We start from the raw sequence: 16,071 nt of genomic DNA, 5'->3' as shown, positions 1-16,071 counted from the left end.
TGGGTTAAATGTTCTTCAGTGGGTTAAATGTATATTTTTAAGGGGAATCCATTCACCATGCATATATGATGGAAACATTTTGTGTGGGATGTGTATAGTGGTTTTTGTATGCTCAAAAACTGATTTGCATGCACATGACACTTTTGTGGTTGCAGAAACCGCTATATTTTCTTAAAGGAAAATGCTTGTTTTTGACAACCTGGACCTTATTTACGACATATTATTGACAACCTGGACCTTATTTACGACATATTATAAGTTTGACACCGAGATCACTTTGGTGTAGTTCGGAGGCCTGTAGAAGAAATTTAAAATCCAGCGCGAGCCAGTATATCCATGTAATAACGTCGGACGGGGCAACGGGAATGCAGTTTCTCAAAATCCATTTTCGGCCGCTAAACGGTTGTTTTCATCAATCAGATTGGATGAATCTACAGTTGAGATTCCTCAACGCCAGCCATTGTTGTTTTGGTTTTCAAACACGGGGTCTTTAGCCTCTGTAATATGATCTTTACACGCCTCTCCCCCACTTGCTCCAGCACGCATGCGCACAGGCCAGCGCGCAGACTGGCTATTCCCCCTCACATTCTCTGCACTACGATCAGATTGTTGCTGACGAATGACGACGACAATATTCTCGGCACCAACAATGTGAGGGAGAATAGCCAGTCTGCGTGCTGGAGCAAGTGGGGGAGAGGCATGTAAAGATCATATTACAGAGGCTAAAGACCCCGTGTTTGAAAACCAAAACAACAATGGCTGGCGTTGAGGAATCTCAACTGTAGATTCATCCAATCTGATTGATGAAAACAACCGTTTAGCGGCCGAAAATGGATTTTGAGAAACTGCATTCCCGTTGCCCCGTCCGACGTTATTACATGGATATACTGGCTCGCGCTGGATTTTAAATTTCTTCTACAGGCCTCCGAACTACACCAAAGTGATCTCGGTGAGTCAAACTTCTTATAATATGTCGTAAATAAGGTCCAGGTTGTCAAAAACGAGCATTTTCCTTTAACAAGATCATTATTTACATCATGTTGAAGATATGCCCCTTTAAAGGTTCCATATTATGCTCATTTTCAACTAGTTAATCCAGATCTCTGTGGAACCTAAAACATGTCTGAATATTTTTGTTGAAGAAAATGCCTCAGATTAAGCAATCTAGCATGTCTCTATACGCCTCTGTTTCAGTCCTGTTCTGGATGTGCCGTTTCTATGTCTGTAGCTGCAAACATATCTCACTTTTACTAACACCATCAGGCCTACTTGACAACCATGCCCAACTACTCATTGCCTTTGTAAACATTAAACCCTTCACTGTTTTGGAGAAATTGTAGATGCCTAGGGTCCTGATACAAGTGCACATCTTTGACGATTCCTACAAATCTGTTGTTAAAAAGTCCAGAGGTCACTGTGGATATATTTCGGTGTAACTCAAACCCTCCAAAGTAAAACACTCCCCCATAATTCATAGCGACGTAGCGTTCAAAGGGATCCACGTCCTCGTGGAGGACTCTGTCCTGGTCCAGGAACACCTGAGTCACGGTGCTATTGAGGGAGATGGCGACGTGGTGCCAGTTGTCGCAGCACAACGAGACGTTTCTGAATGTGAAGGGGAGGGCCAGTCTCTCCCCGAGGTTCACTGCGTATTTGAGGTGTCCCTCGTGGAGCCCGACGGCGAGGTAGTCGTCGTCCTCGTGTTCCGCCCTCCCCATCCACATGATCAAACCGTCCGTGGCGCCCGCGGAAAAGTTGAACGACAGCTCTGTGTACCTCAGGTTCCGCGTACCGAACTTAGCGTCTCTGTGTTTCAAGTAGGAGTTCCCTATAAACTTCAGGCTGCTGGTAACGTAGGCCTCATCCCCGCAGTACCTGCCCCGCCTGCCCAGGGGGCAGATGCAGTAGTAGGAGGCGGGCACGACCCCGGGGGCGCACAGAGAGCCGGGCTGGCAGAGGTGATTGACGCAGTTGACCGTCTGGTTACACACGGGGCCTGTCCAGGGAGGGGGGCAGGTACACAGGAAGGAGTTTGAGCCAATAGGACTGCAGCGACCTCCGTTCTGACACACCTTGTACCCACAAGCTGTACCGTCCCAGTCCCCCACATTGGCTCCGCCCAGCGCCCCCGTCTCCGTCAGCTCTAGCTCCACCCCGTTAACAACCGCCTCCCGGATCCCACCAGTGAACCCCGCCGGCTCGTTCTCCACCGCCTCGTTGGCTACCGCGCTCAGAGTGGACACGCCCCCGATAAACATCTCCGTAGCCACGTCCAACGTGGTCATCGTCCCGTCCTCGGTGGCGTTCCGTCTCACCTCCACGCCGTCCAGAACCAGGAAGCCCCGGTGGCCATCTCTGCCCGCATGCACGGCGTGCCAGGTGTAGCCACTGGTGTCGGCGCGGCGGGCGGACTGTAGGACCCTGGTGCCATCTCCCAGGTTGTAGCGCAGCTGAAGGAAGCCTGATGTCAGACACACACACAGGAAGTCTCCTGGGGAGGGAGGAGAGGAGGGCGACGCAGGCCGGGGGAAGGGAAGTAATGAATGGAAATTAGTCTGCCGTTTTAATTTTGTATGTTTCTTTTTCTGTTGCTAAAGGTTGCAGTTCTGTTGTAGTAAGCTATACTCATTGTTAATGGATGACTTGGTTGTGCTGCAAATGTCAAACTGAAATCACCTGATAATACACCACAAAAGGTCAAAAGATAAATTACTCGCTTTGGGATGTGCAAATTGCCTTTAGACTATGTCATACAGTCGCCTGAAGTCCTACCAGCTCTGGCACTGAGGTGCTGTGCCGTGTAGAAGAGGATGCCCTCTGGTGACAGAGTCTGGAACTGCAGCTGCAGGTCGGTCCTGTGCCTGATTCTGACAGGAGGGAAGGACATCCAGGAGGACTGGTTGCCGCTAAAGTAGGGGTCACTGATGGCCACCGCTGAAACATGGACAATGAGAAAGAGGTTAGTCAAAGCTGCAATTCATATAAACAGAGAATGTTCTCTAGCACTCTTAACTGCTAGTGGCAGTAAATTTGGTCTGATAATAAAAAAGCCATACATACCCCTTACGTTTTTTTTCAGGTGGACATAATTAAATTGTTCACTGCTCGGCCTAGTAATGGACTAGACACACCTGGGTGGCAGATCTATGATCAGAATTGCTTGTACTACATACCTGTGAATGTTCATGAAGATTGTACATAAAAATAATTTTGGTCTGAAAAAAAAAAGCCATACATACCCCTTACGTTTTTTTTCAGGTGGACATAATTAAATTGTTCACTGCTCGTCCTAGTAATGGACTAGACACACCTGGGTGGCAGATATATGATCAGAATTGCTTGTACTACATACCTGTGAATGTTCATAAAGATTGTAGATAAAAATAATTTTGGTCTGAAAAAAAAAAAGCCATACATACCCCTTACGTTTTTTTTCAGGTGGACATAATTAAATTGTTCACTGCTCGGCCTAGTAATGGACTAGACACACCTTGGTGGCAGATCTATGATCAGAATTGCTTGTACTACATACCTGTGAATGTTAATAAAGATTGTAGATAAAAATAAATTTGGTCTGATAATAAAAAAGCCATACATACCCCTTACGTTTTTTTTCAGGTGGACATAATTAAATTGTTCACTGCTCGGCCTAGTAATGGACTAGACACACCTGGGTGGCAGATCTATGATCAGAATTGCTTGTACTACATACCTGTGAATGTTCATGAAGATTGTACATAAAAATAATTTTGGTCTGAAAAAAAAAAGCCATACATACCCCTTACGTTTTTTTTCAGGTGGACATAATTAAATTGTTCACTGCTCGTCCTAGTAATGGACTAGACACACCTGGGTGGCAGATATATGATCAGAATTGCTTGTACTACATACCTGTGAATGTTCATAAAGATTGTAGATAAAAATAAATTATGTCTGAAAATAAAAAAGCCATACATACCCCTTACGTTTTTTTTCAGGTGGACATAATTAAATTGTTCACTGCTCGGCCTAGTAATGGACTAGACACACCTGGGTGGCAGATCTATGATCAGAATTGCTTGTACTACATACCTGTGAATGTTAATAAAGATTGTAGATAAAAATAAATTTGGTCTGAAAATAAAAAAGCCATACATACCCCTTACGTTTTTTTTCAGGTGGACATAATTAAATTGTTCACTGCTCGGCCTAGTAATGGACTAGACACACCTGGGTGGCAGATCTATGATCAGAATTGCTTGTACTACATACCTGTGAATGTTCATAAAGATTGTAGATAAAAATAAATTTGGTCTGAAAATAAAAATGCCATACATACCCCTTACGTTTTTTTTCAGGTCGACATAATTTAATTGTTCACTGCTCGGCCTAGTAATGGACTAGACACACCTGGGTGGCAGATATATGATCAGAATTGCTTGTACTACATACCTGTGAATGTTCATAAAGATTGTAGATAAAAATAAATTTGGTCTGAAAATAAAAAAGCCATACATACCCCTTACATTTTTTTTCAGGTGGACATAATTAAATTGTTCACTGCTCGGCCTAGTAATGGACTAGACACACCTTGGTGGCAGATCTATGATCAGAATTGCTTGTACTACATACCTGTGAATGTTCATAAAGATTGTAGATAAAAATAAATTTGGTCTGAAAATAAAAAAGCCATACATACCCCTTACATTTTTTTTCAGGTGGACATAATTAAATTGTTCACTGCTCGGCCTAGTAATGGACTAGACACACCTGGGTGGCAGATCTATGATCAGAATTGCTTGTACTACATACCTGTGAATGTTCATGAAGATTGTAGATAAAAATAAATTTGGTCTGATAATAAAAAAGCCATACATACCCCTTACGTTTTTTTTCAGGTGGACATAATTAAATTGTTCACTGCTCGACCTAGTAATGGACTAGACACACCTGGGTGGCAGATCTATGATCAGAATTGCTTGTACTACATACCTGTGAATGTTCATGAAGATTGTAGATAAAAATAAATTTGGTCTGATAATAAAAAAGCCATACATACCCCTTACGGTTTTTTTCAGGTGGACATAATTAAATTGTTCACTGCTCGGCCTAGTAATGGACTAGACACACCTGGGTGGCAGATCTATGATCAGAATTGCTTGTACTACATACCTGTGAATGTTCATGAAGATTGTAGATAAAAATACATTTGGTCTGATAATAAAAAAGCCATACATACCCCTTACGTTTTTTTTCAGGTGGACATAATTAAATTGTTCACTGCTCGGCCTAGTAATGGACTAGACACACCTGGGTGGCAGATCTATGATCAGAATTGCTTGTACTACATACCTGTGAATGTTCATGAAGATTGTAGATAAAAATAAATTTGGTCTGAAAATAAAAAAGCCATACATACCCCTTACGTTTTTTTTCAGGTCGACATAATTAAATTGTTCACTGCTCGGCCTAGTAATGGACTAGACACACCTGGGTGGCAGATCTATGATCAGAATTGCTTGTACTACATACCTGTGAATGTTCATGAAGATTGTAGATAAAAATACATTTGGTCTGATAATAAAAAAGCCATACATACCCCTTACGTTTTTTTTCAGGTGGACATAATTAAATTGTTCACTGCTCGGCCTAGTAATGGACTAGACACATCTGGGTGGCAGATCTATGATCAGAATTGCTTGTACTACATACCTGTGAATGTTCATAAAGATTGTAGATAAAAATAAATTTGGTCTGAAAAAAAAAAAGCCATACATACCCCTTACGTTTTTTTTCAGGAGGACATAATTAAATTGTTCACTGCTCGGCCTAGTAATGGACTAGACACACCTTGGTGGCAGATCTATGATCAGAATTGCTTGTACTACATACCTGTGAATGTTCATAAAGATTGTAGATAAAAATAAATTTGGTCTGATAATAAAAAAGCCATACATACCCCTTACGTTTTTTTTCAGGTGGACATAATTAAATTGTTCACTGCTCGGCCTAGTAATGGACTAGACACACCTGGGTGGCAGATCTATGATCAGAATTGCTTGTACTACATACCTGTGAATGTTCATGAAGATTGTACATAAAAATAATTTTGGTCTGAAAAAAAAAAGCCATACATACCCCTTACGTTTTTTTTCAGGTGGACATAATTAAATTGTTCACTGCTCGTCCTAGTAATGGACTAGACACACCTGGGTGGCAGATATATGATCAGAATTGCTTGTACTACATACCTGTGAATGTTCATAAAGATTGTAGATAAAAATAAATTTGGTCTGAAAATAAAAAAGCCATACGTATCCCTTACGTTTTTTTTCAGGTGGACATAATTAAATTGTCCACTGCTCGGCCTAGTAATGGACTAGACACACCTGGGTGGCAGATCTATGATCAGAATTGCTTGTACTACATACCTGTGAATGTTCATAAAGATTGTAGATAAAAATAAATTTGGTCTGAAAAAAAAAAAGCCATACATACCCCTTACGTTTTTTTTCAGGTGGACATAATTAAATTGTTCACTGCTCGGCCTAGTAATGGACTAGACACACCTGGGTGGCAGATCTATGATCAGAATTGCTTGTACTACATACCTGTGAATGTTCATGAAGATTGTAGATAAAAATAATTTTGGTCTGAAAAAAAAAAAGCCATACATACCCCTTACGTTTTTTTTCAGGTGGACATAATTAAATTGTTCACTGCTCGGCCTAGTAATGGACTAGACACACCTTGGTGGCAGATCTATGATCAGAATTGCTTGTACTACATACCTGTGAATGTTCATAAAGATTGTAGATAAAAATAAATTTGGTCTGATAATAAAAAAGCCATACATACCCCTTACGTTTTTTTTCAGGTGGACATAATTCAATTGTTCACTGCTCGGCCTAGTAATGGACTAGACACACCTGGGTGGCAGATCTATGATCAGAATTGCTTGTACTACATACCTGTGAATGTTCATGAAGATTGTAGATAAAAATAAATTTGGTCTGAAAATAAAAAAGCCATACGTATCCCTTACGTTTTTTTTCAGGTGGACATAATTAAATTGTCCACTGCTCGGCCTAGTAATGGACTAGACACACCTGGGTGGCAGATCTATGATCAGAATTGCTTGTACTACATACCTGTGAATGTTCATGAAGATTGTAGATAAAAATAATTTTGGTCTGAAAAAAAAAATGCCATACATACCCCTTATGTTTTTTTTCAGGTGGAAATGATTAAATTTGTCACTGTTCGGCCTAGTATTGGACTAGACACACCTGGGTGGCAGATCTATGATCAGAATTGCTTGTACTACATACCTGTGAATGTTCATAAAGATTGTAGATAAAAATAAATTTGGTCTGAAAAAAAAAAAGCCATACATACCCCTTACGTTTTTTTTCAGGTGGACATAATTAAATTGTTCACTGCTCGGCCTAGTAATGGACTAGACACACCTGGGTGGCAGATCTATGATCAGAATTGCTTGTACTACATACCTGTGAATGTTCATGAAGATTGTAGATAAAAAAAAATTTGGTCTGATAATAAAAAAGCCATACTCCCCTTACGTTTTTTTTCAGGTGGACATAATTAAATTGTTCACTGCTCGGCCTAGTAATGGACTAGACAAACCTGGGTGGAAGATCTATGATCAGAATTGCTTGGACTACATACCTGTGAATGTTCATGAAGATTGTAGATAAAAATAAATTTGGTATGAAAATAAAAAAGCCATACATACCCCTTACGTTTTTTTTCAGGTGGACATAATTAAATTGTTCACTGCTCGGCCTAGTAATGGACTAGACACACCTGGGTGGCAGATCTATGATCAGAATTGCTTGTACTACATACCTGTGAATGTTCATGAAGATTGTAGATAAAAATAATTTTGGTCTGAAAAAAAAAAAGCCATACATACCCCTTACGTTTTTTTTCAGGTGGACATAATTAAATTGTTCACTGCTCGGTCTAGTAATGGACTAGACACACCTGGGTGCCAGATCTATGATCAGAATTGCTTGTACTACATACCTGTGAATGTTCATGAAGATTGTAGATAAAAATAAATTTGGTCTGAAAAAAAAAAAGCCATACATACCCCTTATGTTTTTTTTCAGGTGGAAATGATTAAATTTGTCACTGTTCGGCCTAGTATTGGACTAGACACACCTGGGTGGCAGATCTATGATCAGAATTGCTTGTACTACATACCTGTGAATGTTCATAAAGATTGTAGATAAAAATAAATTTGGTCTGAAAAAAAAAAAGCCATACATACCCCTTACGTTTTTTTCAGGTGGACATAATTAAATTGTTCACTGCTCGGCCTAGTAATGGACTAGACACACCTGGGTGGCAGATCTATGATCAGAATTGCTTGTACTACATACCTGTGAATGTTCATGAAGATTGTAGATAAAAAAAAATTTGGTCTGATAATAAAAAAGCCATACGTACCCCTTACGTTTTTTTTCAGGTGGACATAATTAAATTGTTCACTGCTCGGCCTAGTAATGGACTAGCCACACCTGGGTGGCAGATCTATGATCAGAATTGCTTGTACTACATACCTGTGAATGTTCATGAAGATTGTAGATAAAAATAAATTTGGTCTGAAAAAAAAAAAGCCATACTCCCCTTATGTTTTTTTTCAGGTGGACATAATTAAATTGTTCACTGCTCGGCCTAGTAATGGACTAGACACACCTAGGTGGCAGATCTATGATCAGAATTGCTTGGCCTACATACCTGTGAAGGTTCATGAAGATTGTAGATAAAAATAAATTTGGTCTGAAAAAAAAAGAGCCATACATACACCTTATGTTTTTTTTCAGGTGGACATAATAAAATTGTTCACTGCTCGGCCTAGGAATGGACTAGACACACCTGGGTGGCAGATCTATGATCAGAATTGCTTGGCCTATATACCTGTGAATGTTCATGAAGATTGTAGATAAAATACATTTTGTCTGAAAAAAAAAAAAGCCATACATACCCCTAATGTTTTTTTTCAGGTGGAAATAATAAAATTGTTCACTGCTCGGCCTAGGAATGGACTAGAGACCCCTGGGTGGCAGATCTATGATCAGAATTGCTTGTACTACATACATGTGAATGTTCATAAACATTGTAGATAAAAATAAATTTGGTCTGAAAATAAAAAAGCCATACATACCCCTTACATTTTTTTTCAGGTGGACATAATTAAATTGTTCACTGCTCGGCCTAGTAACGGACTAATTAATGCTGGCCTGATGCTGGCGCAATGTTGGCACAATGCTGGCACGACGCTGGCACAATGCTGGCACGACGCTGGCACAATCCTTTTTAAGAGCCCCTTGTCACCCAAGGATGTGAAAAGTGCCTTCCTGCTGAGTCCTACCCCTCAACCTCAGTGCTCAATAATCCCCTTAGAATCCAATCTCATCCTGCCTCTGATTTCATCTCGTAGTCTCCGCCTTTCTCCCTTAAACTGTGAAACAGAAAGTGTTCAACATTTTCTTCCACACCACAGTCCACACATCTATTATTATCCCTCTTTCGCTGTTCCTCGTTATGGATGATTACTTTTTTAAGCTGTGCAGCTGCTTCTAAGTATGCGACACATGTCCATAGCATATCTATGGTAGATTTTGTCGACTAAAATCGTAATGATATTTAGTCAACTAAAACTAGACTAAAACTAAAACAAGTCAGATGACTAAAATATGACTAAAACTAAATGCCATTTTAGTGAAAAGACTATGACTAAAACAAAATCATAATTTGCTGTCAAAATTAACACTGGTGGCAGTTGGTGATTTGAAAACATTCACACATTTTGTAAACTACCATCACTCTTACAGTTTTGTGCTGATTCATATTAACTGTGTGATTTATGGTTTTTGAAGCATTTGTACCATCTGCTTGACAACCATGCCCCCCATTCAAATGAATGGCGCTCCACTCTAGCGTTTGAGTTGCTAACGTTGAATTCATACCCATTTTCTAGCTTGTTGCCACACTTACAGTTTTTAAGCTACACAGACATATTAAAACATCATAACATAAAGTGTTATGTGTCATGTTCAGCTTGTTCCCAGGATTCCTACAGTGTCAATGTCTAAGCTGTAACATTTATACTTTTTGAGATAGAGCTGTCAGAAGCAGGCCGTGCCTTCCCATTGAAGTGAATGATGGGATGTTTAGAGTATCAGTTGAGATTTGAATTTGGGGACACAAGCAGCCTCTCTTAAGGTACAAACACCCTTCTATGACTAATGTGGCAGTTATACTCCTAAACCCTTTGGTGCTTTTGTTCTCTCTCCTACTGAACAAGAAAAGGAGAGCCTTTCAGGATGAGGACACGGAGGGAATGAGTGTTCAAAGGGAAAGTAAAGGGAGGCTTAAGGAGGGAAAGAACAAATACAAGAAGAGGTTAGGGGACAAACTGCAGCAGAATACTGTGAAGGAGCTCTGGCAAGGCATGAAAGTGATGGCTGGTTAGTCCAAACAGAACAAGCAGGCAAGCCTGGGCCAGCGTGTTCTTAAACAGGTCTGACATGGACCAAACTCCTCCCTACTTAGCTCCTTTGATGTGTGTAGGACAATGCTCAACATATTCTACCAGCGTGAGTGACATGCCAAGCTGACCAGGAGGGCGAGCTCTGTCCTGGGGGTCTGCCTGGACTACCGTGAGTGACTGACTGGCAGAGAGAAGAATCCTGGCCAAACTGAGGCCATCATGGACACCGTCTCTCACCCTCTTCATGACACACTGGTCAGGCAGACTGATCCTGCCACGCTGCTCTATGGAGCGATTCAATCTTACATCTTAAATTTAACATGGGAGTGCAGCTGACGGCTAACTATGGCTCATTCACCTCCATGTATTTCCAAACGCGAAAACAACGGCAGTGAAAAACAATCTGGTAATGATGAGTTTGTAACCCCAATAGTGTATTCAGCCTGTTATTTTGACTATTTCGGTTCTTGAAGTGGTGTTTTTACAGTAAACTTTTAACATTGAAGTCAATGGGCACTTCCGCATCCGCACCACCAATTACATCAGACTGACCAATACTGCAGCTGAGGTGAATAAGGCGAATTACCATCTCGGAGCCATCATCAGTGCTGCCAAGGGCAACACATTATATGTCTACGGGTGACAGTTGGAGGTTGTTTGAAAGTTGCCGAACATTCTAAACATAACGGTTGGCTTTTGGAAAACGGCATCACGTTGCTGGGACTCTGTCGGCTTCGCCTCGGCGTTCTGAACGCACAGGCTCTTATTTTTCGATAATCACCGGCTGGCCATATGTTATCCCTTAGCCTACTTCAATAATAAACACAAAATAATAGCCTCGATCGACACAGGGCTGGTGGTTCTGACCTTGCTGGCAGTACAAGCCGGCCGCCCCCAGGGGGCACTGACATGTATACCCGCTGGGCAGGGGGATGCAGGTGGAACCATGGGCACACAGGGGAGGGGGACTGTGTTCAGCGTCGCACACAGACACAGTCTCAGTGCAGAGTGCTCCCTTCCATCCAAATAGGCACTGGCAGCTAGAGAGAGAGAGAGAGAGGAGGGATGGACACAGTGAATGTGGTTCAACAATAGATCATCACCAGTGATGGGTGGCTGCAGCATCAGTATCTCTACAGCCTGAAATAACCCTGCAAGACAAACTCATTTATTCATTTAAACACATTCATTCATTTATACTCATCCATTCATTTATCCATCCGTTCATTAATGTATTCATCATTCATACACACACTCATTGACATTATTATTATGCATAGTAGTGGAGGCATGTTTACAGCAGTCTGACGATCATCCATCTAGGGAGTCATGTGTTGAACATCCATACATGAACCCGTCAATCTGACGACATGTCGAGCGCCGTGTTTCATCTGCAGTCGCCCTCCTTGGTGGGTGATAACATTGATCACCCCAGCTGGAGGAGCAGGGAAGGTGACTAAGCCCCTGTCTGACACACAGCATCGATACCTCTCCTGCTTCCTTGGTGTCAGACAGATGCCCCCCCCCCCCCCCCCCGCCATTCTGAGGAGGGCACATCAACCTCGAGTCTAAACTCAGCAGTCGCTCCTCAAATGATTTGGTGCTGCATGTTGCCTAATAAAGAATACATATCAGTATAATATCAATCAATCAATCAATCAGCCTCAATCAGTATAATAACAGTTATCATCAGTTGAGTTCAGCATCAAAAACAAGTACACTATAAGAAGAATGGATGATCCGCACACGGTAGCTCCATTTAACATGCTTTTAATCTGGTGATTAAATCTGGAGATTAAAAGTATGTAAATCTGGAGATTAAATCTGGAGATTAAAAGCATGTTAAATGGATCATCCATTCTTCTAATACTGCCATGCCCATTGTCCACAGTCTTGAGAAATAGTCTAAACAGCATAATTAACTGTTGGAGCAGGTTAAATAATACTTCTGAACGTTTATTTTCACTCACATGTTTGTGGATGCTTAATGAAACACTAGCGTAATAAACTGTCAAATTAATTTGGGGAGAATATCTCAACAGCCTATCACAACATCTTTACCTCGAGCTCTGTAAACTACTGTAGGTAGCTACTGTAATTAACCTACAATAACGCCAAGCTATCTGAGACCGTCACTCCTGTCTCAGTTTCTGACCATAATACTGTCACATTTATTTGGGAAAAATACAGCCGGCTAGCATAACAGCCAGTTTATTGGCAAATAATTTTGACAACTGGACAGTTGATATGTTGAACAACAAATATACAGAACACGTTCAAGGCTAGCCATGGTCAATACCACTGAGCTAAACCTGCTCCAGGGTGGTTTAAATATCCAGGTTTAGACCAGGTTTAGAATTACTGGTGTAACACACTTGAATTTACAGTAATCTAGATTTAAATGGAAATTAAACTGAGATTGCCAAAGGGTTAGATTTAACCAGGATTAATTGTAAACAGAGTTTAAACTAGGTGTAAAGTTGGTGCAACAGGATTAAAAGACAAACCTTGTTTAAACCTAGTTTAAGAGTTAATCTGTGTTGGTGCAGGCCAACCTAGGAGTGGTGATCTCTGTACGTACTAGACGGACGAGCCGGAGTCCACGCATGTCCCGCCATTCTGGCAGCGAATCAGGGAGCAGGGCGTGACGCCACACTGACCCACGCTGCGCCCAAACGCCGGACGGCCCAACGCTCGGAACCTCCCATCCCTCCTGCTCCGGAACCGCAGATCAAAAATGCACCCTGGGAAGACACAAATCAGACAAACACAGCCTAATAAAACTCTCTGTCGGAGGGAGGGAAATATTTCATTTCACCCTCACCCAGACCCCGTCACCCAGACCCCGTCACCCTCACCCAGACCCGTCACCCTCACCAGACCCCGTCACCCTCACCCAGACCCCTCCCCCTCACCCAGACCCCGTCTCTGCTGCATTAGTCTCTGGGATTAACAGGATGCGGGGGATACACTCATTCATGAATATTCATGTCATGATGCCTCCACCTGGCAGACATAAGCAACTCTAGGGGAACTGCAGATACAGTAGGCTGAGGACAGAGGGAGGAGAGAGAGAGATAGAGAGAGAGAGAGATAGAGAGAGGAAGAGAGAGAGGGGAAGAGAGAGAGAGGGGAAGAGAGAGAGAGGGGAAGAGAGAGGGGAAGAGAGAGAGAGAGAGGAAAAGAGAGAGAGGGGAAGAGAGAGAGAGGAAGAGAGAGAGAGAGGGGAAGAGAGAGGGGAAGAGAGAGAGAGAGAGGGGATAGAGGGGATAGAGAGGGGAAGAGAGAGAGAGAGGGGAAGAGAGAGAGAGGAAGAGAGAGAGAGAGGGGAAGAGAGAGAGAGAGGAAGAGAGAGAGAGAGGGAGAGAGAGAGAGGAAGAGAGAGAGAGAGGAAGAGAGAGAGGAAGAGAGAGAGAGAGGGGAAGAGAGAGAGAGGAAGAGAGAGAGAGAGGGGAAGAGAGAGAGAGAGGGGAAGAGAGAGAGGGGAAGAGAGAGAGAGAGGGGAAGGCAGATGGATCAGGAGGATGATGAGGACATCTTTGGTGTTTAGCGGTGAGATGGATGGCGGCGGGGCGAAAATGAAATAAAGTGAGATTTGTGTCCGAGGGTTACAGATAGTTCAGCATAATAATGACAGGATTCTGTATCATTCACAAAATATACTGGATGCCTCTGACAGATAAGTGCATTATTCCCTATCAAACAGTGTAATCTGTGCCAGTTTCCTGAAAGCCAGATTAATGGAGCATCTTTGTTTATGAGGTGCGTTCTCCACAGACTAGTCATGGTTTAATGACCATTTCAACATCAATGAATGGGAGTTCAAACTTTGCTGTTTATCATTTTGTTTGAAAATAAAACTACCAGAAGATAAATAGGATTTACTTGGCAGTCTGACAATGAGAGAGATCTATAGTTGTGAACATTAAGGCAGTTCTGAAAGCCCGAGGTGTCAACTCTAATGAAGTTAATCAAAACACGAACAGACTTATTCCAGTTTCAGAGCCTGCCCAAGCCGTTATAGGATCCGAGAGGAAAACGCATGGCAGGGCCCCCTCCATGAGTTCCCCCACGGGCCCCGAACGAAGACCCTGTGGGCCGAGCTATGGGGGGCCAAAGCCCCCCTGCATTGGCAATGAATGGAAGGAATTTTTCATTCCTGAGCCGAAGTCAAAATGGCCCCCCGCGCCCCCGAGTCCAAACCCCGCGTCTCTAACGCCCCACACAGGGAGCTGGTTTAGCCTACAGTTTTGGAGACCCCAGTTTTGGGCTCTGTGTGGCGGCTAAGCAGGCGTTTAGTTGGCTTCTGTGTCGGACCGGCTATGTCCAGTTTATTTGATTGACAGCTTAAAGGAAGTAGAGCAGAACATGTTTATGTTATGTTCATTGGCTCCCTAATGCACCTATCAACAGGAGAGGGCGGGAGTGTTGATAACTGGCAGAGAAGTACATGATCGCTGTGTTTCCTCCCAGACATCATGATTAGGACGGCAAGAAGGTCACACAGATCTGATTAGAAGTCAGGAGTTCTTATTACATCGGCAGCAGAAAGGTCCCAGAGCAGGGCCAGCACACCAGGGGCCTCCTTCAGAAAACATTGCGCAGAATCCATACTAAAAGTGTGCGTGAGCACAAAAGTTGAAAATGGCGTGCGCACAAAAAATTAACTGATTTATTTTATTTATATAACCCACACCTGCACACCTGCACACAATTTCCCCTTTATGTCCACCTGGAAATGTGCCCACGCTGATCAGCCTCGTATCCTATCCTCTACACACACATAATTGCCGATAAATGGTCAGTGAGCCCTCATTCATCCCATCATAAATTATGACTGCCTTACGACAATGACGCTGATTCCTATTGTGAAATAAAAGTCCTTGTGGCAGAGGTTAAATAAAAGTCCTTGTGGCAGAGGTTAAATAAAAGTCCTTGTGGCAGAGGTTGAAGGAAGACTGGCGTGGTAGCCGAATTGAAAGGCGTTGGTCTCGTGAAGTGAAAATCATAAGTTCAAATAGGTTCAATCCCCAACAGCGCCACTGTCATTAGAATATTATATTATGAAACGGTGGCAGGTGTGAGACTGAGGTGTTGAAAGCGGCATCAGTTTAAACCCAATTTGTCCAACTGTTTACCTCATTTCTGAGAATGTCACAACTGACAAAGTATTGGGTAGAATGTAGGCTAGATCATTTGGTTCCGTGTGTTGGTGGCTTTGGGTTTTGGATTCCTAATTAAACCCAGTGGTTTGTTTGATTATCCTACGTACCTGTAAGTTTGCCCATTATCTTCTGTGAGCAGGTTCAAAATAGTAGATCTACAACTACATTGATTTATTGATGGTGACGTTAGCAAAATCCACACAGTGACAACATAGTGACAGTTGTCATATTCGTAAAAACATTCACACACCCTTATATTCATTCACACACCCTTATATTCATTCACACACCCTTATATTCATTCACACACCCTTATATTCATTCACACGCAGTCAAACCTCTCAAAAGAATAAGCCGTCTGTCTGCGAGCTTCTGCATCAGGATTGCTGACATGAACCCATTCTA

This window comes from Borostomias antarcticus (assembly GCF_949987555.1).
Source record: "Borostomias antarcticus genome assembly, chromosome: 25".
NCBI lineage: Eukaryota > Metazoa > Chordata > Actinopteri > Stomiiformes > Stomiidae > Borostomias > Borostomias antarcticus.
The sequence above is the reverse complement of the archived record's forward strand: the minus strand, read 5'-3'. Positions refer to the sequence as shown.